The sequence below is a fragment of the Oryx dammah genome, unplaced genomic scaffold (assembly GCF_014754425.2).
Source record: "Oryx dammah isolate SB20612 unplaced genomic scaffold, SCBI_Odam_1.1 HiC_scaffold_25, whole genome shotgun sequence".
Classification (NCBI taxonomy): domain Eukaryota; kingdom Metazoa; phylum Chordata; class Mammalia; order Artiodactyla; family Bovidae; genus Oryx; species Oryx dammah.
Window position 1 is genome coordinate 61,742,752 of NW_024070209.1, and position 24,710 is coordinate 61,767,461.

At 39.2% G+C, this 24,710-nt stretch overlaps 1 protein-coding gene across 1 annotated transcript in view; it reads right to left on the reverse strand.

Moving 5' to 3' along the window:
• PELI1 (pellino E3 ubiquitin protein ligase 1) overlaps window positions 1-3,276 on the reverse strand; it is a 57,863-nt gene extending 54,587 nt beyond the window's left edge. Inside the window, exon 1 of the mRNA XM_040224038.1 lies at window positions 2,936-3,276. The gene's annotated coding sequence lies outside the window, so the exon portion shown is untranslated. The remainder of the gene's footprint in view (window positions 1-2,935) is intronic.
• Window positions 3,277-24,710: the final 21,434 nt, after the last annotated feature.

The window sequence follows — 24,710 nt, forward strand, 5'->3', positions numbered from 1 at the left end:
GTTAGTGATCTATAAACAGAAAGTGCTAAGTGGAATTCACGGTTTACTGACTTTAGCTAGAATTTTGTCCCTTACATACTGTTGCCAGGAATCTGTAATATTGTACTCTTTAAAAATATCTTCATCAGGTTTCCTTCATTCTACCGATTTTCTTTCTTCTTTCTACTGGCTTTTAAATTTTTTTATTCTCAATTAAAAGATACAAATGTAACTTCATGGATCAGCATGATTTTTCCAAAGAAACTTCTAGCACCACCTCTCAGTGCCATCATGTGCTTGTCATTGTTTTCATAATCCATATGTCTTTCTGATTCAATAAATATGAGAAAAGGTCTCTACTGATGTGCCATGATAAGGCATATTATGTGAGAATGTTAGTTTTCAAAGTTCCAGATTAAAATCTCTTCTTAGCTACAGAAGCTTCTGTCTGAAAACAGTTCTTCACAGAGCACGACTACTACAGTCCTTATCATCTGACCTACTGGACAACCACAATAAGGCATATTCTGAATTCACAGAACTCTTCATATAGAAGTGACATTTTGACAACCCAAAAGGAAGGTGAAACAAAGATGGAAGCATATTTAGGCTTCCCCTTGAAACTTGGCTCAGCAGCATTTAGCATACTAGACTCAGTTCCCTTCCCTGTACTTTTCAGTCATTTCCTTTAAGGGGTTCCAAAGAAACTAGGAAAACCTGCAATGCCAGCCTTTTGACAGTCAACACTAACTGCTGCCTTTGGACTCTAGTGACTGAGCAGACATTGTGTTAGTAGCTTTCTTAAAGTACAAATAAATGCCTTTGGTAAATCTGGTTTGTAAATGCTGCAGAAAAAGTTCAACTTAACCAACTGTAAGGGGACTTCAATGAAAATATTGAGAGCACAGATTTCTCCCTGCCCCCAAATCTTCCACAAAGAGACAATTTCCAGGATCTCTTTTTCTTTTTTAAAGTCAATAAATACCACTATTATTATATGACAGCACTTCTGTATTGTTAATAAAAATCTAGGTGACAGTTTTCTCTTTAAAAGTCTTAAATTTATTAGATTTAGTATTATAACCACTTCATACATCTTTCCATACACTTAACTGTTCTATTTTCCAACTGTTTGTTTTAAAATCAAGATCTCTTTCAAGATACTACAGAAAGAGAACAGAAAGAGAACAGGTTAGAAGACTGGGCGGGGGGGAATATCAAAATAAGAACATCTTTCCCTTTTCTGATGGAATCACCAGAATCTAAAATCTAGGGGCAACTATAAAATTCAAGAGAATTGTAGATAAGAAAAAGTCTTGTTATTACAGTTCTGATCATTATTCACCTCAGGAAATAACTAGTAGAAATGATGCTTGATTTAAATTTGCACTACCTTCTAGTTTAGGTCAACTACCAAAATAAACTTGTCCTCAGAATTATCTTCCTCCACAAGAGGTTGTTGGTACGAGTAAAAAACATAGGGATTTATATGCTGTATTTGTACAAGAAGGACGTTTTGAAAGATATAAATCTGATCACTCTGAGAAAACATTTTCTCTTTGTTAGTTACAAAGAAAACGCCATAAACTGAAACAAGAACTGGAGAAACTGAACCTTCTCCACAATTCAAAAATTTAAATTCACACTACTATGCAAAGTAAATAACAACAAAAATACTCTAATCTTTCTGCTCAATTATGAAGGTAACACATACACAATGTAGAAAAAGACAAAGCCAGTTCTTAAACAAAAGATCAGCTGCTATGAAAACAAAATAACATTCTGCAGACTAAGAGAAGTACACCGTCTTTGAACCAAAACAAATAGATGACCTTTTCGTATATTTAAAGCTTCAGTTCTTAGCACAACCAGCACCTTATGGATAAAGCGCTCACTCAATTATCTGATGACTAAACGATGGGAAAGCTGTTGGTGCTATTAAAACCAAGACACATTTCCTTGTGTGCAGTGATTAAAATCTGTGAAGCCTACGTTAAAAAGTCTGTCCTCCCACCCCCATCCCCCATCCCCGCTCGTCTGCCTTGTAAGAAACCTACATGCAAAAAAAGAAAACTAGATGGGTGAGGTGAGTTTATGATCACAGTATTTTCCCCACTCCGGGCATTTTTCAAGAGACTTTTGAGGTTTTAAAATTCAAACACTATGTAAGAAGAGTTATGGTTTGAACTACCTAACAAGTACCCCGACCTCTTTTAGACTTTAGTTAGCCTGTAAGTAAAAGGAACATCTTTAACTTTTCCACGGGGCACTGGAGAACGAGTTCTTACTCATAAATGCTTTCAGGTCTTCAGACACCAGGTGCGGTGGAGGAGCAAGCGTATCCATTAGAGAGCTCTTCTGAACCTCAGTTTACCCACTTACAGAAACGGGCTTATTAACATGGTTCGTCGGGGCCCCGGAGGTGTAATTAATTAATGTTTTTAAGTGCTCTGTGATCCAGAGATGAAAGGAAACGCGAGGGACACGCAGAGATGATGACAATAATCGTAACAAAAAGAATGACTAACTTGGAAGTCTGTGTTATGTAAGGAAAGGAAAAAGAAGTTATCAGTTTCGCACAAACAAAAGAAAAGCCCATCACCCCTTTTGTTTCCCTTTGGTTTCGGTCTCGCTCCCAGCGCCCGCGGAGCTCCCCTCCGGCAGCTGGCGACCCTGCCCCGGGCGCGGGGCTCGGACTTGGCCACCCTCGCGCCCGCTCCCAGGCAGAGGGGGAGGGCGCGCCGGGCAGGCTCCTGACAAAGGCGCTTCCTCCTGCGAGGGCGCGGGATGCCGGCGCCGCAAACTCCGCTCCCGGCCGCCTCCGGCGCGGGGGCGCGCAGGCGGGCGGGGAGAGCCGGCCGGCCGGCCGCCCCGGTAAGCCGCTGAGGAAGTTGCGCGCCTGCCTGGCCCGCACCCCCGGTGGCTCCGCCGCGAACCCTCCTGCGGCCACACTCACCGGACAATTGCTGGTGGCCGGAATTCCCAGCACGGCCCCGAGACACGGAGCGAGGGGGGAGAAGTGTGCGTGCGCGGGCAGCGCGAGCAGACAGCCCGGCGTTCCGCCGCCGCCTTGTTAGCCAGCCGGCCGAGCCCAACGAGGGGAAGTTGGCCGCGGAGCCGAACGCTGGAGAAGCCGCGGGCGGAGGAAGAGCCGCGGGATCCGCCTTGAGATGCGCGCCAGGAGGGCTCGAGGCAAATCCGAACGCGCGGCGAGGCCGGTGCTGCTGCTGCTGGAGGCGGCGGCGGCGGCGGCGCCCCCCGACGGTTCCACCGCCTCTGGGTCTCTGACCCACGCTCGGAGGGAGGGGAGGGGACTAGCGGGGGGCGGGACTGGAGGAGGGGACAGGGCAGGGCCACAGAGGGAGGAGGTGCGGCGGCGCCGAGCGGTCTCTTGGGAGTTGTAGTTCTCCTCAAGAAAAAAGCTGTACATTGTTGTTGAGGACGCGTCTGCGTTCGCTCTACACTGCGCATGCTCGGGAGGGAGGCTCGGCCTTACTGTTACTATGGTCACCGACACACTAAGGAAGGGAACGTGTTAAGCGAGGCTGCTGACTGAACAAGGCCCTCCTTGTGTTATGGTACTGTTAAGGATCCCACTTTTGGCTAGTCCTTTAACTTCGCTCCACCCCCAGCTTCTAGCCTCATCACGCCAAGTGCCCAGTGAAATCTGACTTCCTCACCACATCTCGGTCTTCCCTGCTGCTTAATTTTATCCCATAAATTCAGGATCACAAATACCCATTTCCCTCCCCTCCCGCAAATGTATCCTCTCTGCCTTAAATTTAAGGTTCTTTGTTTGTTTGTTGTTTAACCTAAGAGTTGTAGAAAGGTGTTAGTCGTTCAGTCATGTCGGATTCTTTGTGACCCCAAGGACTGTAGCCCCTTCAGGCTCCTTGGGATTCTCCAGGCAAGAATACTGGATTAGGTAGCCTGTCCCTTCTCCAGGGGATCTTCCTGACCCAGAGGTGGAACCCAGGGCTTCTGCATTGCAGATTCTTTACCATCTTAGCCACCAGTTGCTTCCGATATCTTAATTAGTTAGGTTATAAAAGGGTGAGGAGCATCACCACTGTCAGATTTCCATCATTTCTTCACGCAGTCACATCCAACTTGAAGGCCAGCAAAGGTAAAGCTCAAGGTTAAGATCACTATATCTTACTTCATCCATGTTAAAAAAAATGTCTTAAATTTTAAGGCCTACAATTTTCAAGAAATACAAATTTTATAAAGTAGAAGTTCAAAAGATAAGTGGGAAGTTGAAAATTGTTTGCTGTATGTACATTGACCAACTTTCAGTTGGCAATGAGAGAAGTCTGAACCAAGGTCTGAGTATGCTTTGGGGCTGGTCAGCTAAGTCTACGCCCATGTGGGACAGCCAGGTGTGAAGAGATGGTGGAGGAGGTTGGTGCAAGGCAGGACATGTTACTGGATTCCAGAGAACTAAAGGCAACCTATCCCAAGATCTTTTGTTTTCCTTCTCTGCCTACCTAGAACCCCATACTCTGGAAGAAAAGGACTAATGTTTAGAAATCAGAAACACAGGAAAAGCTGTGGTTTTCAGGTAGAGAGTTTCAAGGTCAAGGATCCTTGTGTTTGCAGACCCCATGATTAACAGTTATTGAGTATAGTATGTCTCAGGTACTTCTTCAGTTCCCAGAAATAGAGATACAGGAGTGTAAAAGAAATATTTATTGTTTTCAAAGTGCTTATTGTGCAGAGGAAGAGCCAGGTAAATAAACAAACTGCAATAAATACCTTAGTAGAAAAGTTTACCAGATGGTTTGGTACACACCTACCCCAGACTCAGATAGGGTCAGGAAATGCTTCAAAGAACATTTAAACTTGAGGATGACTAGGAGTCAGTGTGTCTGTGTTCTTTGGTGGAGGAAGGAAGAGGGAGAAGTAAGTGAGAGCACTGTGGGCAGGGCTAGGGCTAGGGTTAGTGCTAGAAGTCTGAGATCAAAGAATATTTTGGTCCAGTAAAGAATTCATCATTGCTGGTGGTAGGATGGGGTTAAACAGAATGGCTAGAGGAGAGAGGAAAAGGTAAAGGAGACAGATTGTGACGAATCTCGTATAATATGCAAAGAATGCAGGCTTTTCTAGAAGCAATGGAAAGTTGTGCCAGGATTGGAAGCAAATTTTAGTAAGATGTACATTTTATAAATGCATTTTATTCATTTTAAAAAAGATGAGAGCCTGAACCGGCACTGGCAGTGGCAGGAGACAGAACTGAGGGAAATCAGACACTATTCAAGTAAAAGAATTACTAGCACCTAGTGAGTCAATTACCTGTGATAGGGAGTGAAGGATGAAGAAAAGTTATCAGTTATGATGCTTTGGATTGCAAGCAGCAAAAATCCCAACTCTAACTAGCTTAACCAATAAACCAACATTGACTTGTCTAGATATGAAGTCCAGTGAAAAGATGGGCTACAGGGCTGAATGATTCAACAGGTCAGTGATGTCATTAAGGACATGCTTCTTTCTTGTTTCATTGCTCTTCTTTAGTGTTGGCTTTATAGTTGCCAACAATTCTTGTGGCTGTGAGTTTTACCATCTAGGTCCAAGAAGAGAAGATGAGGAAGTCATTTTTGTAAACTCTTCTAAAACTCTTTTAGAAAGGAGAGAAAACTCCTTTCTTAGAAGTCTCACCAGTTGATTCATGGTGACCAGGGGATGGCATGAGTCTAATTATCTTAGGACAGAGAAATATATTCTGCCTCTAGATCCAAAGCCGTGATGAGAAGGTGTGGGTATCCCAATGAAAATTGAGGTGATAACGTAGAAAAAGAAGAATGGAGGCTGAGAAGGGGAGAACCACAACACCTACTACATGGAAGGAAAATGATAGTGACTCCCAGATGTTTGACTTGTATGACTATGAGCAAGTGATGCCATTCACTGAGTTAAGGAATATAAGACATTGAGCAGCTTTTGAGGGGGAAATTGATGAGTTTCTTTTGGGGTATACTGAGTTTGAGATGGCTCTGAATCTAGGTGGAGAAGTGGAGTGGGCAGTTATATACATGACTCTACTGCCCTGAAGAGAGATCTGGACAGTAGAAGATCAAATTGGAGTATACCATCATATAGATGGTAATTGAAATTTTGGAAGTGGATGAAATCGGTCAGGGAGAGAATGCACAGCAAAGAAGTCACTAATAGCATCCAGGGGTCTCAGAGCCGATAATAGCATAGAGGTAGCTTCATGCTCTTCCTGCCTACTTTCTAAGTGCTGGGAACATCAGCACTTAAGGTGCCTGGGAACTAGCGAGAACACTAAGACATACAAAGTAGGAAAACATAATCTATAAGCAGGGAAAAAGTCGGTCAATAAACAAATCTAGAAATTACAGAGATGGTAGAATTAGCAGTCAAAATATTAAAACAATTATTGCAAATATGTTTTATATGCTGATACAGAGAAATTAAAGGTTTAAAAATGGAATTTCTAGAAAAACAACAATTAAGTAAAACAGAGAGCCTCAGTGATCTGTGGGATAATATCAAGTATTCTAATATACATGTAATATAGATGAGAGGAGGGTGAGAAGGGTGATAGAAAAATTATTTGAAGTAATATAGCTGATATTATTTTTGTATTTGATGAAAAATTATGAGACAAGAAGCTCAGTGAGCCCTCAGCAGGATAGACACACACATTCCCACATACAAAAACCACTGCAAAAGACACCATTAAATTGTTGAAAACTTGTGATAAAAAATTAAAAACAGCCAGTGGGGGATAAAAGATTATGTATAGAAAAAAAATAATTTCAGTAAACTTCTAATTAAAAACTACACAAGTCAGAAGACAATGAAAGGGCGTTTTTAAAGTGCTGAAAGAAAAAAAGTCTGTCACATAGAATCCTATATTTAGAGAAGATATCTTTCATAAATGAAGGCTAAAGAAAACAAATGCTGAGAGAATGTTGCCAGCAGAACTGCATTATAAAAAATGTTAAAGCAAATTCTTTGGCATAGAAAAATAGTACTATATAGAAACTTGGATTTATTCTAAAGAATGAAAAGTGTCAGAAATGGAAACTATATGTGTTAGTATAAAAGATTTTTCCCTTCACTTAAAAAAATTTTAAAAGATAATTGACTATTTAAAGCAAAATTTAAATAACATAACATAACATAACATATATGGAAGTAAAATGCTTGACCACAACAACTATTTGAATTCAAAGGGTGAAAGCAAGAAATGGAATTACATTATTAGAATTTACATCATATGTAAAGTGTTATACTATTACTTGAAGGTGTGTGCTTAGCGCTTCAGTCGTGTCCAACTCTCTGTGACCCTATGGACCATGGCCTGCCAGGCTCCTCTGTCCATGGGATTCTCCAGGCAAGAATATTGGAGTGGGTTCCCATTTCCTTCTCCAAATCTGATGTAAGACAAGCCAAAACGACAGCCACAATTTATTTGAAGGCAAATTATGGTAAATTAAAACTGCATATTCTAAACCTTAGAACAGCCATTAAAAAAAAAAAACACGTATAGCTAATAAGCCAATAGTAAGCAGGTAATAAATAATGACAGTATAGCTAATAAAAACAAAAATATAAATGAAATCTGTGTCCCTAAGGACCATGGAAAAGACATGCAGCTCTGGACTTTCCACCTCTTGACTTCTTTTAAGTGAGAGAAATAAACTTCTGTTTTCTTTAAAGGCATAGTTTTTTGTAGTCTGTGCTACGTACAGCTGAAGCTAATCAAAACAGCCACAAGCCTAAAGTAATTTCATCAAGTAAAGTGTTTCCCAGAATCAGGCAGACCCACACATTGCTCAGAATTTGGATTCAAGGCCAGTAACTTCAACATATGTTTTGGGGTCATGTATTTGTCACTAGAATTCCAAGGACAGTTCATCTCTTGTATGAGTATCACTTATTACAATCAATTCAGTTTGTTCTTGAAGGAAAAGATACATGTAAATTGCTTAGCATAGTCCTTGGAATACAGCAAATGCTCAGTAAATATCTGTTACTTTGAAACAGAGCCGCAACAACAAGTAGATGTACCACCACTTAGGCCCATGTGGGTTTTGTGCTCCAGCGCCAGGTGTAGAAAATCGAGGTGGCATTCATTTATATGTCAAAATCTGTGAATCTCTTTTTGAAATTTACCCACCACAGTTCTACTGTGTTCTTCAAAATCTGAAGTCCTTTGAGTAGAGGACAGTTGAGTCACAGAAGATGCGTTCACGTCCAGTTGCCACCTACTTGGTCCACATATCTAGTCTAATACCTACATTTCCTTGACCAAAGCCGCTATCCTTTGGTTGAAAATCTATAGTTCCAAATTTGTTATATTCAGATATCTAGTCATTTTAGTGAATCCTAAGGAAAAGGCAATGGCACCCCACTCCAGTACTCTTGCCTGGAAAAGCCCATGGGCGGAGGAGCCTGGTAGGCTGCAGTCTATGTGGTCGCGAAGTCGGACACGACTGAGCGACTTCACTTTCATGCATTAGAGAAGGAAATGGCAACCCACTCCAGTGTTCTTGCCTGGAGAATACCAGGGACAGGGGAGCCTGGTGGGCTACTGTCTATGGTGTCACACAGAGTCGGACACGACTGAAGCGACTTAGCAGCAGCAGCAGCAGCAGCAGCAAGGAACTAACAGGGCTTCCCTGGTAGCTCAGCTGCTAAGGAATCCACCTGCAATGCAGGAAACCTGGTTCAATTCTTGGGATTGGGAAGATCCCCTGGAGAAGGAATAGGCTACCCACTCCAGTATTCTTGCCTGAAGAATCCCATAGACAGAGGAGCCTGGTGGGCAATAGTCCATGGGGTCACAAAGAGCTGGACACGACTGAGCAACTAAGAAAACAAGGGACTAATAAGTTATATTACTGGGATCCCTTGAATTCTAAAAAGTTTTTCATGTTGGGAAATTGCTTAGTAAATTTCAATATTTCCTCTACCTTATGACTATATGAAAGTCAGCTAAAACTATGTTTCTACTCTCCCCCAGGCAAATATAAAAATGGTATTTAGGATGTGAACATAAGGAAAAATCACATTATTGGCACCTGTCTCTAAAACATTGTGCAATAAACCTAATTTACTAGTAAATGATGCAGAGGAAATTAGACACACTCAGCTTTTCTTATGACTTGAAATATTGCAAACTTGTATTTCTCCTTCCATGGGAAATTTTTCATTTCCTGCAAATGAATATATCTTTTTATGTTTAATCCAAATGTCTCATATTTTATACTGACAAATGATTACATACTGTTAGTTCACGTATGCTAAAAGTTATTTTTTGTTTCTAAAAATTTAGGCAGACTTCCCTTTTGAATCAGGAAGACCCTAGACTGCATATTTAACTCTTGCTGAGGTTCTTGGATTTGAGAGTAATAATGTATGTGTGTGTGTGCATGTATGTGTGTTCATTTCAATATTCAGATAATAAATAGGTTCTCTCTCAAAACTCCTACCTTCTAACATTTCTCCCCCAAATAAAATTATTCTCTTCTAATGTCCTCAAAAATCTCCAAATAGCTCATAGTCAACATGAAACATGTTCCTAGTTTAAACCTGTGAATGACACACAATTTGAAGGCCTGGGCTTTCACTCAAAAGATTTGTAGGCCCCAAATGTTGGTTCTGACATTTTAGATGTATGTGGAAAATGTCAAAGACAAGCTAGTTAAGATTTTAATGTTTTAAAGGAGTATGTTTGTACATCAAAGAATGCAATCTCTATATTAGTATTAGTCCAACCGACATGTGTGCCAGCAGTTCTTTGGGACTGTAAAAATACTGAATAATGAAAGGAGTGGAAAACTCATGAAGGGAAGATTTAGATTGTGTTTCCATCCCTATTAATTTATTTAATCATGGAATAATTACTTGTATTGATATTTTCTTACCTCAAATTTATTCTTTCACCACATACTTATTGAGCATCTACTATGGTGCCAGGCTATGGACACAAAGATTAATTATCATTTTATCAACCCTCAAGAAGCTTATAATCAAGTGTATAGATAAGTGCAATGAGATTTTATAGGCACTTTTCTAGAAGAATGTTTAGGAAATAGTGAGACTATAGATAGGGAATAATTTCTCATGAGAATGCAGTCAGAAAACAAAGAAGAGGTGGTAGTTGGATTGAGTCCTGATAAGTGAGTAGGTGCTTATCAGATAAGCAAGGACATTTCAGTGTAACTGATACTCTAGAAAAGATGTGGAAAAATGAAATAGCAGGTCTCTGACTTTGAGTCCCCTTCCCCTGGCACAACTTTTTTTTTTTTTTTTTTTTGCTGGCAAGCTCAGCTTATGTATTTCATTCAAGCTGAATGAAATTATCTCTCTCAAGCTCAGCTATGTATTTCATTTTTGCTTCTGTTATATTTATGCAACATGTCTATGTATTTGTATCAGAAAAGGTGGCTCCAATTAGCTGTCTGCCATGATGTAGGAACTTATTTTTCATTCTTCTGGAAAACTATTTTAAACACTTAGCCATATCCCAAAACTTTTAAGAACACATCTGTCTTTCTAAAATACTACTTCATTAGTATTCAAAGTGTCTTCCCTGGTGGTTCAGAGGGTGAAGCATCTGCCTGCAATGTGGGAGACCTGGATTCGATCCCTCGGTGGGGAAGATCCCCTGGAGAAGGAAATGGCAACCCACTCCAGTATGCTTGCCTGGAAAATCCCATGGACAGAGAAGCCTGGTAGGCTACAGTCCATGGAGTTGTAAAGAGTCAGACATGACTGAGCAACTTCACTTCATTTCTTCAGTGTTCAAAGTGGCTCAGTGGCTAAGACTCCATGCTCCCAACACAGGGTGCCTGGGGTTCAATCCTTGTTCAGGGAAGTAGATCCCACATGCTGCAACTAAGACCAGCACAACCAAATAAATAAAACAATTTTTTTTTTTTGTAAAAAGGAAACATGTAGACTTGTAAACATTACAGTCTTGAGTAGTAGAATAGAAAGTCTTAGGAGGCCAGGGGAGAGTGGGGAGAAGGTTCTGGGTAAAGAACCATATTTAAATTTGCTAAGTTATAAAACTATAAACTCATGAGACTTGCTTTAACAGTCCCTATTTCATCCTCCCAACTAGGTAGATGCCCCATAACCCAATCTTCTCTTGTTTATTTCATCTAGTTCTCTGAGCTACTTTAATAAATAAAGTAGCAAGTTACTGCCTAAACTCCTCAGTTTTTTGTTATGTTTGTCTGTTTTATCTCTTTGTAGGCCTAAATACAGGAATGGTGAACTTTGCCAATAGAAATTTCCTACTTGAGTTCTGCCTCTCTGAGAATTGATTCTTTGTAACTACCTCTCTTGAACTGGTATCCTCTTTAATATTTTCCCAAGTAGGTCCTCCACGCAGTTTCACATCCTGCTTTAATCATCCGTGTGTCCTCCTGCTTGTCCTGCCTCCACAGTCACCTCTCAGAGATCAGGTTCTTCACAACCCCACCTCACTGTGTCACTGTGCAAAACCCCCAGCCTCCCAACCCGAGTCACCGGATGCCGCCTTCTAGTGTTACCAGCCCAGGCTCCTGTCCCCAGCCTACCCCGTCTCTTCTCAAGTAGAATCAGCATCTCATGTTAGTAGAGATCCAGTTCCATCCATTTGATTAGACTTAGTCAGCCTGGAGTTTTTCAATTTGTGAGAGTACTTATAAAAAATATATTATTTGAAAATCTTATTACAGAAAATTTCAAGTATACAAAATGACAGAATAGTCTGATGGACCCCATGTATCTACTCATCATCCAGGTTCAACAATTTTCAACTCCTGGTCAAACCTGTTTTATCTCTACCTCTACCATACTAGTTTATTTCAAAACAACCCCCAGATGCCATATAATTTCATTTGTATCCCTCTTAAAAAGTATCTTTACTTTAAGAACATAACTATAATGCAATTATTACCTAAAAATACCATCCCTCAGATACTTCCCTAACCTCCTCAAACACCCAGACAGTTTTATGAATTGAGATTTAAAAAAAAGAATATATGTGCTATTGGTTGCTACATCTCTTAAGTCTCTCTCTCTTCATAGGAAAAAACCAAAAACTTGTATTTTGAAAATTTCCAAACATATGCAAAATAAACAGAAAAATATATGTACTCAATACCCAGCTTCAATAATGATCAACAGTTTGCCATTCTTGTACCACTAATACCTCCATCCACTCTCCAATTTCCATTCGATCGTTTGAGGTAAAATGTCTATATATTTAAATATACAAGTCCTAGTGGTACAATTTTGACAAATGGAATATGAATATACCCAACACCTCTGTCATTACACTACACGCTTGTGTTCAGCCATGCCTGACTTTTTGCAACCCCATGGACTGTAGCCATGGCTCCTCTGTTCATGCGATTTCCCAGGCAAAATCACTGGAGTGGGTGGCCATTTCCTACTCTGGGGGATCCTCCTGACACAGGGATTGAACCCTCATCTCCTTCATGTCCTGTGTTGGTGGGCAGATTCTTCACCACTAGTGCCACCTGGGAAGTGCTTATCATCACACAGGACATTTCTGTCTCCCTAGATGGTTCTCTTTGGCTTCTTACTTCTTCACCAGCAACAACTTTGATTTTTCTTTTTTAATCTTAGATTGAAGAGTCAGGCCCTAGTGAGGACCAGATTCAGGACATAGTGAGGACCATAGTCAGGCTGTAGTGAGGATGCATATCAGGGCCCAGTGAGGACCAGAGTCAAGGCCCAGTGAGGCAAAGAGTCAGGCCGTAGAGAGGAACAGAGTCAGGTTTCAGAGAAGACCAGAGTCAGGCCATAGCGAGGACCAGAGTCAGGGCACAGTGAGGCACAATGTCAGTTTCCAGTGAGGACAAGAGTCAGGCCCCAGTGAGGCAAGGAGTCAGCCATAGTATGGCAAAGAGTCAGCCATAGAGGAGAGAGTCAGACCGTGATCTAGATGAGAGTCAGGCTGTGGTGAGGATGAGAGTCAGGCCAAAGTGAGGACTAGAGTCAGGTCCGTGTGAAGACCAAAGTCAAGATATAGTGAGGACCGTAGTCAGGCCATAGTGGAGACTAGAGTCAGAGCCCATTGAGGACCAGACTCTGGGCCCAGTGAAGACCAGAGTTAGGTCCCAGTGAGGCAAAGAGTCAGGCTGTTGTGAGGCAAAGAGTCAGGCTGTTGTGAGGCAAAGAGTCAAGAGTTAGATCCCAGTGAGGCAAAGAGTCAGGCTGTTGTGAGGCAAAGAGAGGACCAGATTCAGTCTATAGTGAGGACCAGAGTCAGGCTGTAGTGACTTACAATATTCTTGGAATATTATACCATTTTATGTGCAGCATCTTCTCAGTATAATGTCTATGAAATTCATCCTTATTATTGGATTAGTTTGTTATAATTGCTCTTATTATCACATATGTTTATCTTTTCTCTTGTTGATGGACATTTGGCTAATGCAAGGTTTTAGCTATGGAGAATAAAGCTGCTAAGAACATTCTTACATAAAACTACCAATGGTTAAGTCTCTTAAGTTGCACGTCTTTTATAAAGTTGCTGCAAACAGTGAACTAGCAAATACTGAATGATTACTCTGAGAGGAAACACAAGGTAAGTTTCTGAGTGTCTGGTCCCAACATTTTAGTCAACTGATCAGTACATAACCATGTTTTATGTGCACTTTTTCTTAAACACACCTTATTTAATATGTACTGTTGATCCATTAACATTGAACTCACAGTCAACAGCACTATAACTCATGCCAAATGAAGCTTCAGTTCAGTTCAGTTCATTCACTCAGTCATGTCTGACTCTTTCCAACCCCATGGAAAGCAGCATTCCAGGCTTCCCTGTCCATCAGCAACTCCCGGTGTTTGCTCAAACTCATGTCCATCAACTTGGTGATGCCATCCAACTATCTTATCCTCTGTCTTCCTCTTCTCCTCCTGCCTTCAATCCTTCCCAGCATTAGGGTCTTTTCAAATGAGTCAGTTCTTCGCATCCGGTGGCCAAAGTATCGGAGTTTCAGCTTCAGCATCAGTCCTTCCAATGAATATTCGAGACTGATCTCCTTTAGGATGGACTGGTTGGATCTCCTTGCAGTCCAAGGGACTCTCAAGAGTCTTCTCCAACACCACAGTTCAAAAGCATCAATTCTTCGGTGCTCAGGTTTCTTTTTTTCTTTAATTGATTTTTTTAATTTAAATTTTATTTTTTTACTTTACAATACTGTATTGGTTTTGCCATACATTGACATGAATCCACCACAGGTGTGCATGAGTTCCCAACCCTGAACCCCCCTCCCACCACCCTCCCCATATCATCTCTCTGGGTCATCCCAGTACACCAGCCCCAAGCATCCTGTATCCTGTATCGAACCTAGACTAGTGATTCATTTCTTACATGATAGTATACATGTTTCAATGCCATTCTCCCAAATCATCCCACCCTCTCCCTCTCCCACAGAGTCCAAAAGTCTGTTCTTTACATCTGTGTCTCTTTTGCTGTCTCGCATACAGGGTTATCATTACCATCTTTCTAAATTCCATATATATGTGTTAGTATACTGTATTGGTGTTTTTCTTTCTGGCTTACTTCACTCTGTATAATCAGCTCCTGTTTCATCCACCTCAATAGAACTGATTCAAATGTATTCTTTTAATGGCTGTGTAATACTTCGTAGTGTATATGTACCACAGCTTTCTTATTCATTCGTCTGCTGATGGACATCTAGGTTGCTTCCATGTCCTGGCTATTATAAACAGTGCTGTGATCTCAGGTTTCTTTATAGTCCAACTCTCACATGACCACTGGAAAAACCATAGCTTTGACTAGACGGACCCTTGTCGGCATTAAGAAGCTTATCTAACACATATTTTCTCCAAAGAAAACATCACAATTTTCTTGTACTTAGGCACACTAGACAGCACCTCAGTACTACATTTATGGGCCATTTTAAACAAAATCACCAATGAAAAGCACAAAAATGTGAAAAATTTGGCACTAAATGGACCACAAAAAGGACACTGGTTGACAATGTGAGAGTTGAAAGAAGGCAGAGCATCGCCTCAGTCGTAGCTAGGAATGTGAGCACTAGTGACTCAAATTTTGGCTGCTGTTCATATGGTCACAAATGATCTGCAAAGTCACTATGAGTATTGATCTGAGGGTTCAAGTAAATTTTAGTGAGTAGGTAAATTCACAAATATGTACTGCACAAATAATAAGGATCGACTGGATATGTAAAACAGGGTTCTCATCTCTTCCCAATGCCTAGAATTGGGACAAAAAAAAAAAAGAAAAAGAAGTGGTGCTGGAAAAATAGTATGTATGTTTAAAGAAAGCAACTTGGCTAATAAGATTATCATTACTATAGACATCTACATTGTAGTTTCTGACTGGGCAGATTTCATAATATTTAGGAAAATTGCGAACAGTAATTCTTACCTTTTAGAAGATTAGAATTCAAGAAAGTGCTGTCACTCAGAAGTAGTTTTACTGATTGAAAAGAAAAGTAAAAGGATTTAGTAAAAAAGTCTTGTCTGTACGCATAGAATAGTAGGATTGATATAATAAGCCCTTGTAACTGCAGGTTCATTTGAACTTTTATTTACTCCTTTTCTAATTTTCATTGTTCAGTTAGAACAGTTATGAGATGATTTTGCTATCCAGAGCAATTTGTTGCTATTCACTCCTCAACCATAGCTAACTACCCTCATCTTTTACTGTCCAATTCCAAATCCCAACAGATAGTAATACACTGGAGGTTTAGACTGGGCTAGGGGTTGCAGACAACTAGGTGATACATAATAAGAAAATCAGAACAGGCCAAGTGACTCTGAAGACAAATCCTCTTATAAAGCCATGAGAGTCACAAGTGGTCTAATTAGTGATCCTCTGTAATGTTAAATTTGGAGTTAGACCTGAGATTTGGGAATGGTCTTCAATGAATCATTGTTGCGTCTCACCTCCCCCCTTGGAAAAATACCTGCTATGTTGCAATCACTGAGCATTTGCCAAATGCTTTCTGGGATGCTCTAATCCTTCTAGGAACACCCCCTCCTTCAAGCTCTAATCCGCTCTGTAGGAAAGTTTTTGAATTTCCAGACTCTAGATCCTGGCCAACCAACCTAACAAGTGTGTGGTTCAAGTGGTCCCTTCAATCACATGGATAACCAAAGATGTCCAGGGAACAGAAGAGAATTATCACATTAGTAATAACATGTGCCTGATTAGAGCTTGTGTGTAACTCTTCACACAGAGGGAAGAAACTACCATTAGAATTCTACTGATGTTACGATCAATGTCAAATAGTTTCTTGATTGATAAGCATAAAAAGGAACACAGGAAAAACCTTTTTTTTTAGGTAGAGAGTAGTGAGATTGAGTAATAGAAATAATCAATAGTAGTGAGACTGAAAATAAATAATTCCTTTCATAGTTTGAAATCAGTTAAAACTTTTGTTTATTCAAGTTCTAGATTTAATTGAACCATCTGTGTATACCACATACGCGATTTCTTTTGCTCTTCTAAACAATTGGTTGCTCTTCACTCCTCAGCAATAGGCATCTACCCTCATTTTTTATCACTACTTCCAAATTACAACGAATTATTCAACTGGAAGATTAGACAAAACAGAGTTGAAGACAAATAGATGATACTTAAACACAAAGAAATGGAATACATAATGTAAATATTTGACTGTTCTATTTGCTATTTAAACGAGTTTGGTGTTAAGATTTAGAAATACAACTGCTGCGAATTTTTACTAATGACATGCTGAATTGTCGCCTTGGATATTGACACAATTGGTCACACACGAATAAAAGGCAAACATTTATACGTGAGAACACACACAAACTGGTTAACTTATATGAGACTTCAAATCTATCACCGTAAATAAAACAGAGAAAATGGATTAAAAAACAGTAAGAAAAAAAGATAGGTTATCTCAAAGACTTAAAAGGAAAAAATTCCAATTTTCTTGAGATCATTTATTCAGCAATCAAAATAGGACCCACTCACCCAAAGGTAAGTGTAAAATTTCTAAGTGGCTTTAAAAAGAAAGAAGGGGGAAAGCTTTAAAAACTAGACTAAAGCTCATAATCTTTATTAGTAGAAATTTTCTTATACTTAAGCTTATTTAAATAAACTTGATTATTTCATTTCTGGGGGCACAGAACATTAGAAAGAATAAATTTTTGCCCCAGTCTTTACAGACCCTAACATGTATTGTGTATTTACCATGGGTGAGGGATAGTTACAGAAATAGCTAATTTGATCCTAGGTGATATGTATTATGAGTCCCCTCATTTCACAGACAAGGAAACAGTTGGAGAGAAGTTGATAAACTTGCCCAGAATCACACAATAGAAACAGATAGGGTCAAAATTTAAAGACAAGTGTTGTTTGACCAGAGACCACATGTCAAAGTTCTTGTGGCAGGCATCCAGTGATGAACAGGTCTGAGGAAGTTCCTGCTGTCACAATCTGCAGGGACAAGCCAGTGTAGAGAAGAAAGCTGGCAGGAGCAAGAAACTGACACACAGCAGAGCAAGGAAGGAGGCTGGGGACTGGGGACCACCAGACCCTTTACAGCAATGATTTAGCTCTCTCTTTGCAACCATCCTGCAAGTTAGCATAAGTACTTTGCAGATGAAGAAGTTGAAACTGTAAATAGCTAAACAAATTTCCCCCAATTGTATAATTCATTAATAGTAGACCTGGGATTGGAATCCACATCTGCATGACACGAAAGCTTAGTTCCTTGCTCCTACACATCAGTTGTTGTTGTTGTCCAGTTGTTCAGTCATGTCCAACTCTTTGCAAGCATGCCAGGCTTGTCACTACTCTAACAAAACACTGCAAGCCCAGGAGCATAGACACCATTCAGTCTAGTCCACTTGGTACAAAAGGAGACAGTCCTGTACATACTACACCAGGCTGTGAGGGACTTGCGTGAGGCATAAAATGGTTAAACGTAAAAGTGGGACAATAATGAATGTGTAAAATTGATACCTGAACAATCAAGAACCGGTTACATTATGCTGATTACTCTGTTTAAGAAAATGTATAGCATATTTTTAAAAATCTAAAAATAGACATGGTGAAAATAAAACAAATTTGTGGATTTAAAGAGATGAACTTTGAGTGTCTGGAAAATTTTTGGAATACTTCTTTTCTAATGAAACCAGATAAATAAAGTTTTCTATGTTGGGAAACAGTACAAATAGACAGATGAAATAAAGGTTAACACAATTTTGTGTCACAGGGTCCAACAAAAATAGTCCCAACATTTTAATACCAATTTGGAGTATGTGTTAACACTGAATGATTCAGCATCTAAAAAGTGTGTCTACAAGTTACGAGAGATTATAATTAAAGGAATTAAAGCTTTTAGAAAAATAAAATAATTGGATTTCCCCTCAACCATACTTTCATGAGAAAAAAAGGACATTGGGTATTCTTCAAAGACTTCTGAATTTAAAATTCAGGTATTCAGTGCCAAGTAAACAGAGGATTTACATTAAGAACAATATTCATGGCATGTATTAATGCAATGTTTAACTATGTTTCCTACACTGTCCCATGTATGGCGCTGTATTGATGATTGTCTTGTAATGATAATGTACGTTCTGAGCTATAAAAAGGCAAAAAGTTAAAAACTATAATCAGTGTAATTTGGGAGTAATACATTTGCTTCTGTCTTTTAAAAATTAGCCAACTGTTGCTTCACTAATACATTTCAGATAACACAAATATTAGAAGACTTTATTCTCAGGCCTATTCAAGGGAGCATTTGAAAAAAAATTATAGAAAGTAATTTTAGAAATAAAAAAAATTATAATTTTTCTGTGGCATATTAGTTGTATTGACCTGAAAGCTCTTTTAAAGTCTTATGTCCTGCTTAGGTGTTTGATGCATTTTTTATGAAAAAATTTAATAATTTAAAAATAGCTACAAAGAATTTTTCAATTGGCTAATGATCATAGACAAGACTCACACAAACAAGAATACTACTTGTTACTGAGTAGCTTTAACATTTTACTGTGTTTCAAGAAAACAATGTGTGGGAGATAATTACTTAATTTCCACCTATATATTTGTGTATTCAAAAGTGCACTTCAAAAACGTAATCACAAATAAGGGTTATGTTTTGTTCAAGCCCTCTTGCTAACTGGGGGATTTTCCAAAAAGATCAAAGAAATGGATTTAGTTTAAAGTGCAAGAGAAAGAAAAACATTTTCTTCCTGAGTTTTCACATGGTGGAAGGAAGATGTGTAGCTACAATTACTTTCTGTAAAATTTCCAGGACAGTTCCAGTGTTAACGTTCCCTTTTGAAACTATGCTAAGCCATTCACTTTGATTTTTGCTTCAAAATATTTGGACACCATAGAGGGTAATGGTCTAATATTTTTAGGAAAATCTTACTTTTACTTTGATTCCTAATAATATTTATGAATAGCAAAGAGTTTGTAAATATAGGTCCCACACTCATTTAGATACTTAGAACACTTAATTAATTAAAAAATTAATGATTTTGAGTAGGTCTTTCTTTTGATGGACTTCTGAAATTTTATAAAATATGATTTGAGTTTATAACAACAAAGAGAGATTACTTATGAACTTTCTCATGCCAAAAATACTCTGAAAGGTCTTTCTTCCAGCCTTGGTATAAATATATATAGTGCATATATACTAATTAATCTGTAAGTTAGAAAGACTCCATTGTCTATTATTAGGACAGCATTTCAACATGTAAGATGATATATTTCCCCTTTTAAAAACATATACTATAATTATATCTTCCAGGGAATCATTTAAATGATGAATGGACTGCAAGGAGATCCAACCAGTCCATCCTAAAGGATATCAGTCCTGAGTGTTCATTGGAAAGACTGATGGTAAAGCTGAAACTCCAAAACTTAGGCCACCTGATACGAAGCACTGACTCATTTGAAAAGACCATGTTGCTGGGAAAGATTGAAGGCAGGAGGAGAAGGGGACAAAAGAGGATGAGATGGTTGGATGGCATCACTGACTCAATGGACATGAGTTTGAGTAAACTCCGGGAGTTGGTGATGGACAGGGAGGCCTGGCGAGCTGCAGTCCCTGAGGTCGCAGAAGAGTTGGACACGACTGAGCGACTGAACTGAACTGAACTGATGATAGACTTTGTCAAAGCAACAATTGATCAATTGGCCTAGAATGATACTGCACACACTTAGAAGAGGCTCAGAAAGTAGTTCAAAAAAATAAAATCAGCCACTGTTTTCACTATTTCCCCAACTATTTTCCATGAAGTGATGGGACCAGATGCCATGATCTTGGTTTTCTGAATGTTGAGCTTTAAGCCAACTTTTTCACTCTCCTCTTTTACTTTCATCAAGAGGCTCTTTAGTTCTTCTTCACTTTCTGCCAGAGTAGAGACTCAGAGAGTAGAGACTCATTAAAAGAACGTGATGTCCTATTTTCTTCCCCTTTAAAGGAAAAGAAGCATTTTAGCAGAAATATAAAGGCAGAGCATACCTATTTCTTGTTTATTAAGGATAAGGTTGAAAGGGAAGATTACCTCCACCTGCTTGACATCTTCTCAGAAAAGACTAATCTTTTACTTTCCTTTCCTTTTTCTCCTTACAACTTTTAGTTGGTTCACATGTTCCAGACCTCAAGGGACAGTGTCATCTTTCATTTTTAATGTGCCATGCCCTCAATTTCCTATGACCATGCACACACAATGGGTGTAATATTGGTGGCTCCAAAGACACACCTGTCTTTGTGTCATATTTATTACATATATCTTGTGTAACAATTATGACATACTTTTCATGTCTCAAAGATTAAAAAAAATTTTTTGAGATAATGCATATAGATGTCTCTTAAAAATTATACATATATGTATGCATATATATACACAGAAATTTATATATTAATGTCATTATTATGACTCATAGTATGACCCCAAAGGTATTTTTTAATGACAAAATCATACACATGTAGCAAAGAAGGGAGCTCTTAAACCAACTACATAATCATATAGAATGGATCTAAAAGCTGCCTCAGAAACCTCAGGACTCAACTCAAGACTGGGGACTGGAAATGAGAGAGCATTTCTGTTTATATTTGATTTCCTGGCTCCATGTCTTTATATAACTAAGAAATGATATGAATTCACATAATCATGGCCAAAAGCCAAATCTTCTACAAGCACTGGTGAGCGTATGTTTATGTTCATGACTAGATATATTAAAGATTCCTATCTTTTTAATTCATAAACTTTTGTGTCTAAACAGAAAAAAATACAACACAATGTTTGCCTAAAAATATGTGGATTAAATGTGGTACTTCTAAACAGAAGCCCTGTCTTTTTCACTCTGGAGAAAATTTGTTATTCTCCTTAACTAATTTTCCCCCTTTGATTCAAGGGACACTGTGACCTGACAATATTTTCCTTGTAGGTATTTTAAATAATATACTATAAAATAACATACAGTAAATTAAAATTAATTAAATAGGGAAATATTTAAGAATAAAACTTTTAGACTATGCTCTTGAAATTTAGATAATACTCTTCCTTGAAGTTTTAATGAGCTTCAAAATTTGTAAATGTTTTGCCCTTTCTTATAAAATATCATCCAACATGTAATTGAAAAATAAAAACTTACATATTACAATATTATTGTGTCTATTCATCATATGTGATGCACTACTCTATGTGATTGAGCAATTTAATCTGAAAGTGACATGAGGCCACTATTATCTGCTTATGACAGTTACGGCAAGATGGATGCAACTAGAGATTATCATACTAAGTGAAGTAAGTCAGAAAGAGAAAGACAAATACCATATGATATTGCATTTGTGGAATCTAAAATATGACACAAATGAATCTATCTATGAAACAGAAACAGAATCAGAGACATAGAGAATAGACTGGCGGCTGCCAAGAGGGAAGGAGATGGGAGCGGGTTGGATTGGGAGTTCAGGATTAGTAGATGCAGACTGTATATATAGAGTGGGATAAGCAATACGGTCCTACTGTGTAGCACAGGGAACTATATTCAATCAGTTCAGTTCAGGCGCTCAGTCATGTCCAACTCTTTGCGACCCCATGGACTGCAGCAAGCCTCCCTGTCCATCACCAGCTCCCGGAGTTTACTCAAACTCATGTCCATTGAGTCAGTGATGCCATCCAACCATCTCATCCTCTGTCGTTCCCTTCACCTCCTGCCTTTAATCTTTCCCAGCATCAGGGTCTTTTCCAATGAGTCAGTTCTTTGCATCAGGTGGCCAAAGGATTGGAGTTTCAGCTCCAGCATCATTCCTTCCAAAGAACACCCAGGACTGATTTCCTTTAGGATGGACTAGTTCAATCTCCTTGCAGTCCAAGGGACTCGCAAGAGTCTTCTCCAACACCACAGTTCAAAAGCATCAATTCTTCAGCACTTAGCTTTCTTTATAGTCCAACTCTCACATCCATACACGACTACTGGAAATAGCATAGCTTTGACTAGACAGACCTTTGTTGGCAAAGTAATGTCACTGCTTTTTAATATGCTATTTAGGTTGGTCATAACTTTTCTTCCAAGGAGTAAGCATCTTTTAATTGCATGGCTGCAGTCACCATCTGCAGTGATTTTGGAGCCCGAAAAAATAAAGAAAATAAAGTCTCTCACTGTTTCCACTGTTTCCCCATCTATTTCCCATAAAGTGATGGGACCAGATGCCATGATCTTAGTTTTCTGGTTGTTGAGTTTTAAGCCAATTTTTTCACTCTCCTCTTTCACTTTCATCAAGAGGCTTTTTAGTTTCTCTTCACTTTCTGCCATAAGGGTGGTGTCATCTGCATAACTGAGGTTATTGATATTTCTCCTGGCAATCTTGATTCCAGCTTATGCCTCATCCAGCCCAATATCCTGTGATAAACCACAAAGGGAAAGAATATGAAAAAAAGTGTGTATATATATATATATGTGTGTATAACTGAGTAACTTTCAGTTCAGTCACTCAGTCATGTCCAACTCTTTGTGACCCCATGGACTGCAGCATGCCAGACCTCCCTGTCCATCTACCTCCTGCCAGCTCCCAGAGTTTACTCAAACTCATGTCCATTGAGTCAGTGATGTCATCCGGCCATCTCATCCTCTGTCGTCCCCTTCTCCTCCTGCCTTCAATCTTTCCCAGCATCAAAGTCTTTTCAAATGAGTCAGTTCTTCACATCAGGTGGCCAAAGTGTTGGAGTTTCAGCTTCAGCATCAGTCCTTCCAGTGAATATTCAGGACTGATTTTCTTTAGGATGGACTGGTTGGAAATACTTAACACAATATTGTAATTCAACTATATTTCAGTGAAAAATATTAATAAATTAAAAAAATAAAGACAGTCACAACTTAGCACATTGGTGGTTTACCAAATTTTCCCAACGTAAGTTAATTATCTGGGCAGAGTAAGATCTTTGGCCATCCTTCAGGGTCAAAATTCACTCTCTAGTTATGTCATTCAACCTCCCTCAGTGTTCACCAGAAAGAGTCAGCAGCAGCTCACATAGCCCTTATTTCACCATAATTCGGTCTTACTAAGCTCACAGCACGGCTTCTCTTTGCTGTATCTTTGAAATCTCCAGAATGCCTCTCTACTGGCTCTCACCTAAAAATGCCTCCCCCATCCACAACTCTCCTTTAGCTCTCACCCTCTCTCCTTTTCTTCCCTTTCAAGCTTCCTGAGAGAGGGTTACATTCAGTCCCTCCACTTTCTCATCTCTCATTCCCTCCTTTATTCTCACTCCCTTTTACTTTTAGTAAAATACACATAACATAAAATTTGCCATTTTAACAATTTCCAGTGTACAGTTCCATGGCATTAAGTACATTCATATTATTATACCACCATCACCACTATTGTCTCCAGAACTTTTTCATCTTCCCAAACTAAAACTCTATACCCACTAAATAATAATTCTCTATTCCTCCTCCTCTACCATGAGCCCCTGGCAACCAGCATTCCACTTGCTGTTTCTTGAGTTTGACAGCTCCGGGTACCTCACACAAGGGGAGTCATACAGTATTTATACTTTGGTGGCTGATATTTCACTTGGCATAATAACTTCAAGGTTCAGCCCTGTTTCCCTTATTGTCTTTTTTCTGATCCTTTCTTCTTCATGTCATCAAAATGTTCCTTGCCAATGTCACCAGCAATCCCCTCTTTACCGTTTTGGAAAATTGTGTGTCTTAACTATTCAAAAGCATTCAGCTGCCCATGGCATTTCTTAAAACTCTCCTCTCTTTGCTTCTAAGACATTCCTCTCTCCTGTGACATTTCTAGCGTTTATTTGTGAGTTCCCTTCCATTTTAAATACTGTTTTTCTTTTGTGTGTACATTTAGAGCAGGTACATGTACGTGTACATTTTAGAGCGTCCTCCCTGGGTGATCTCACCCATTCCCATGGCTTCTGCTACCATCCACATGTAGATTCTGACTCTATCTCCAACCTGGATTTCTCTCCTGAGCCCTGGATGTGGGCAAACTTCTGTAGCTGGAGACTGCCCCATGAATGCATCATGGACAATATGTTCAAAACTGAATTTAGCATTTTTACCTCCATATTTATATCAACAAATGGATGGAACCATCCTCTGAGACATTCTTGACTTTTAAATTTTCCCTACCCATATCATTTCAGTTCAAGACATCACTGATGTCTTACAGTTTCCTCAGTTTTGCTCACTGACAATTTCTGGAATATCCGTTCTCACTGCTACTGTT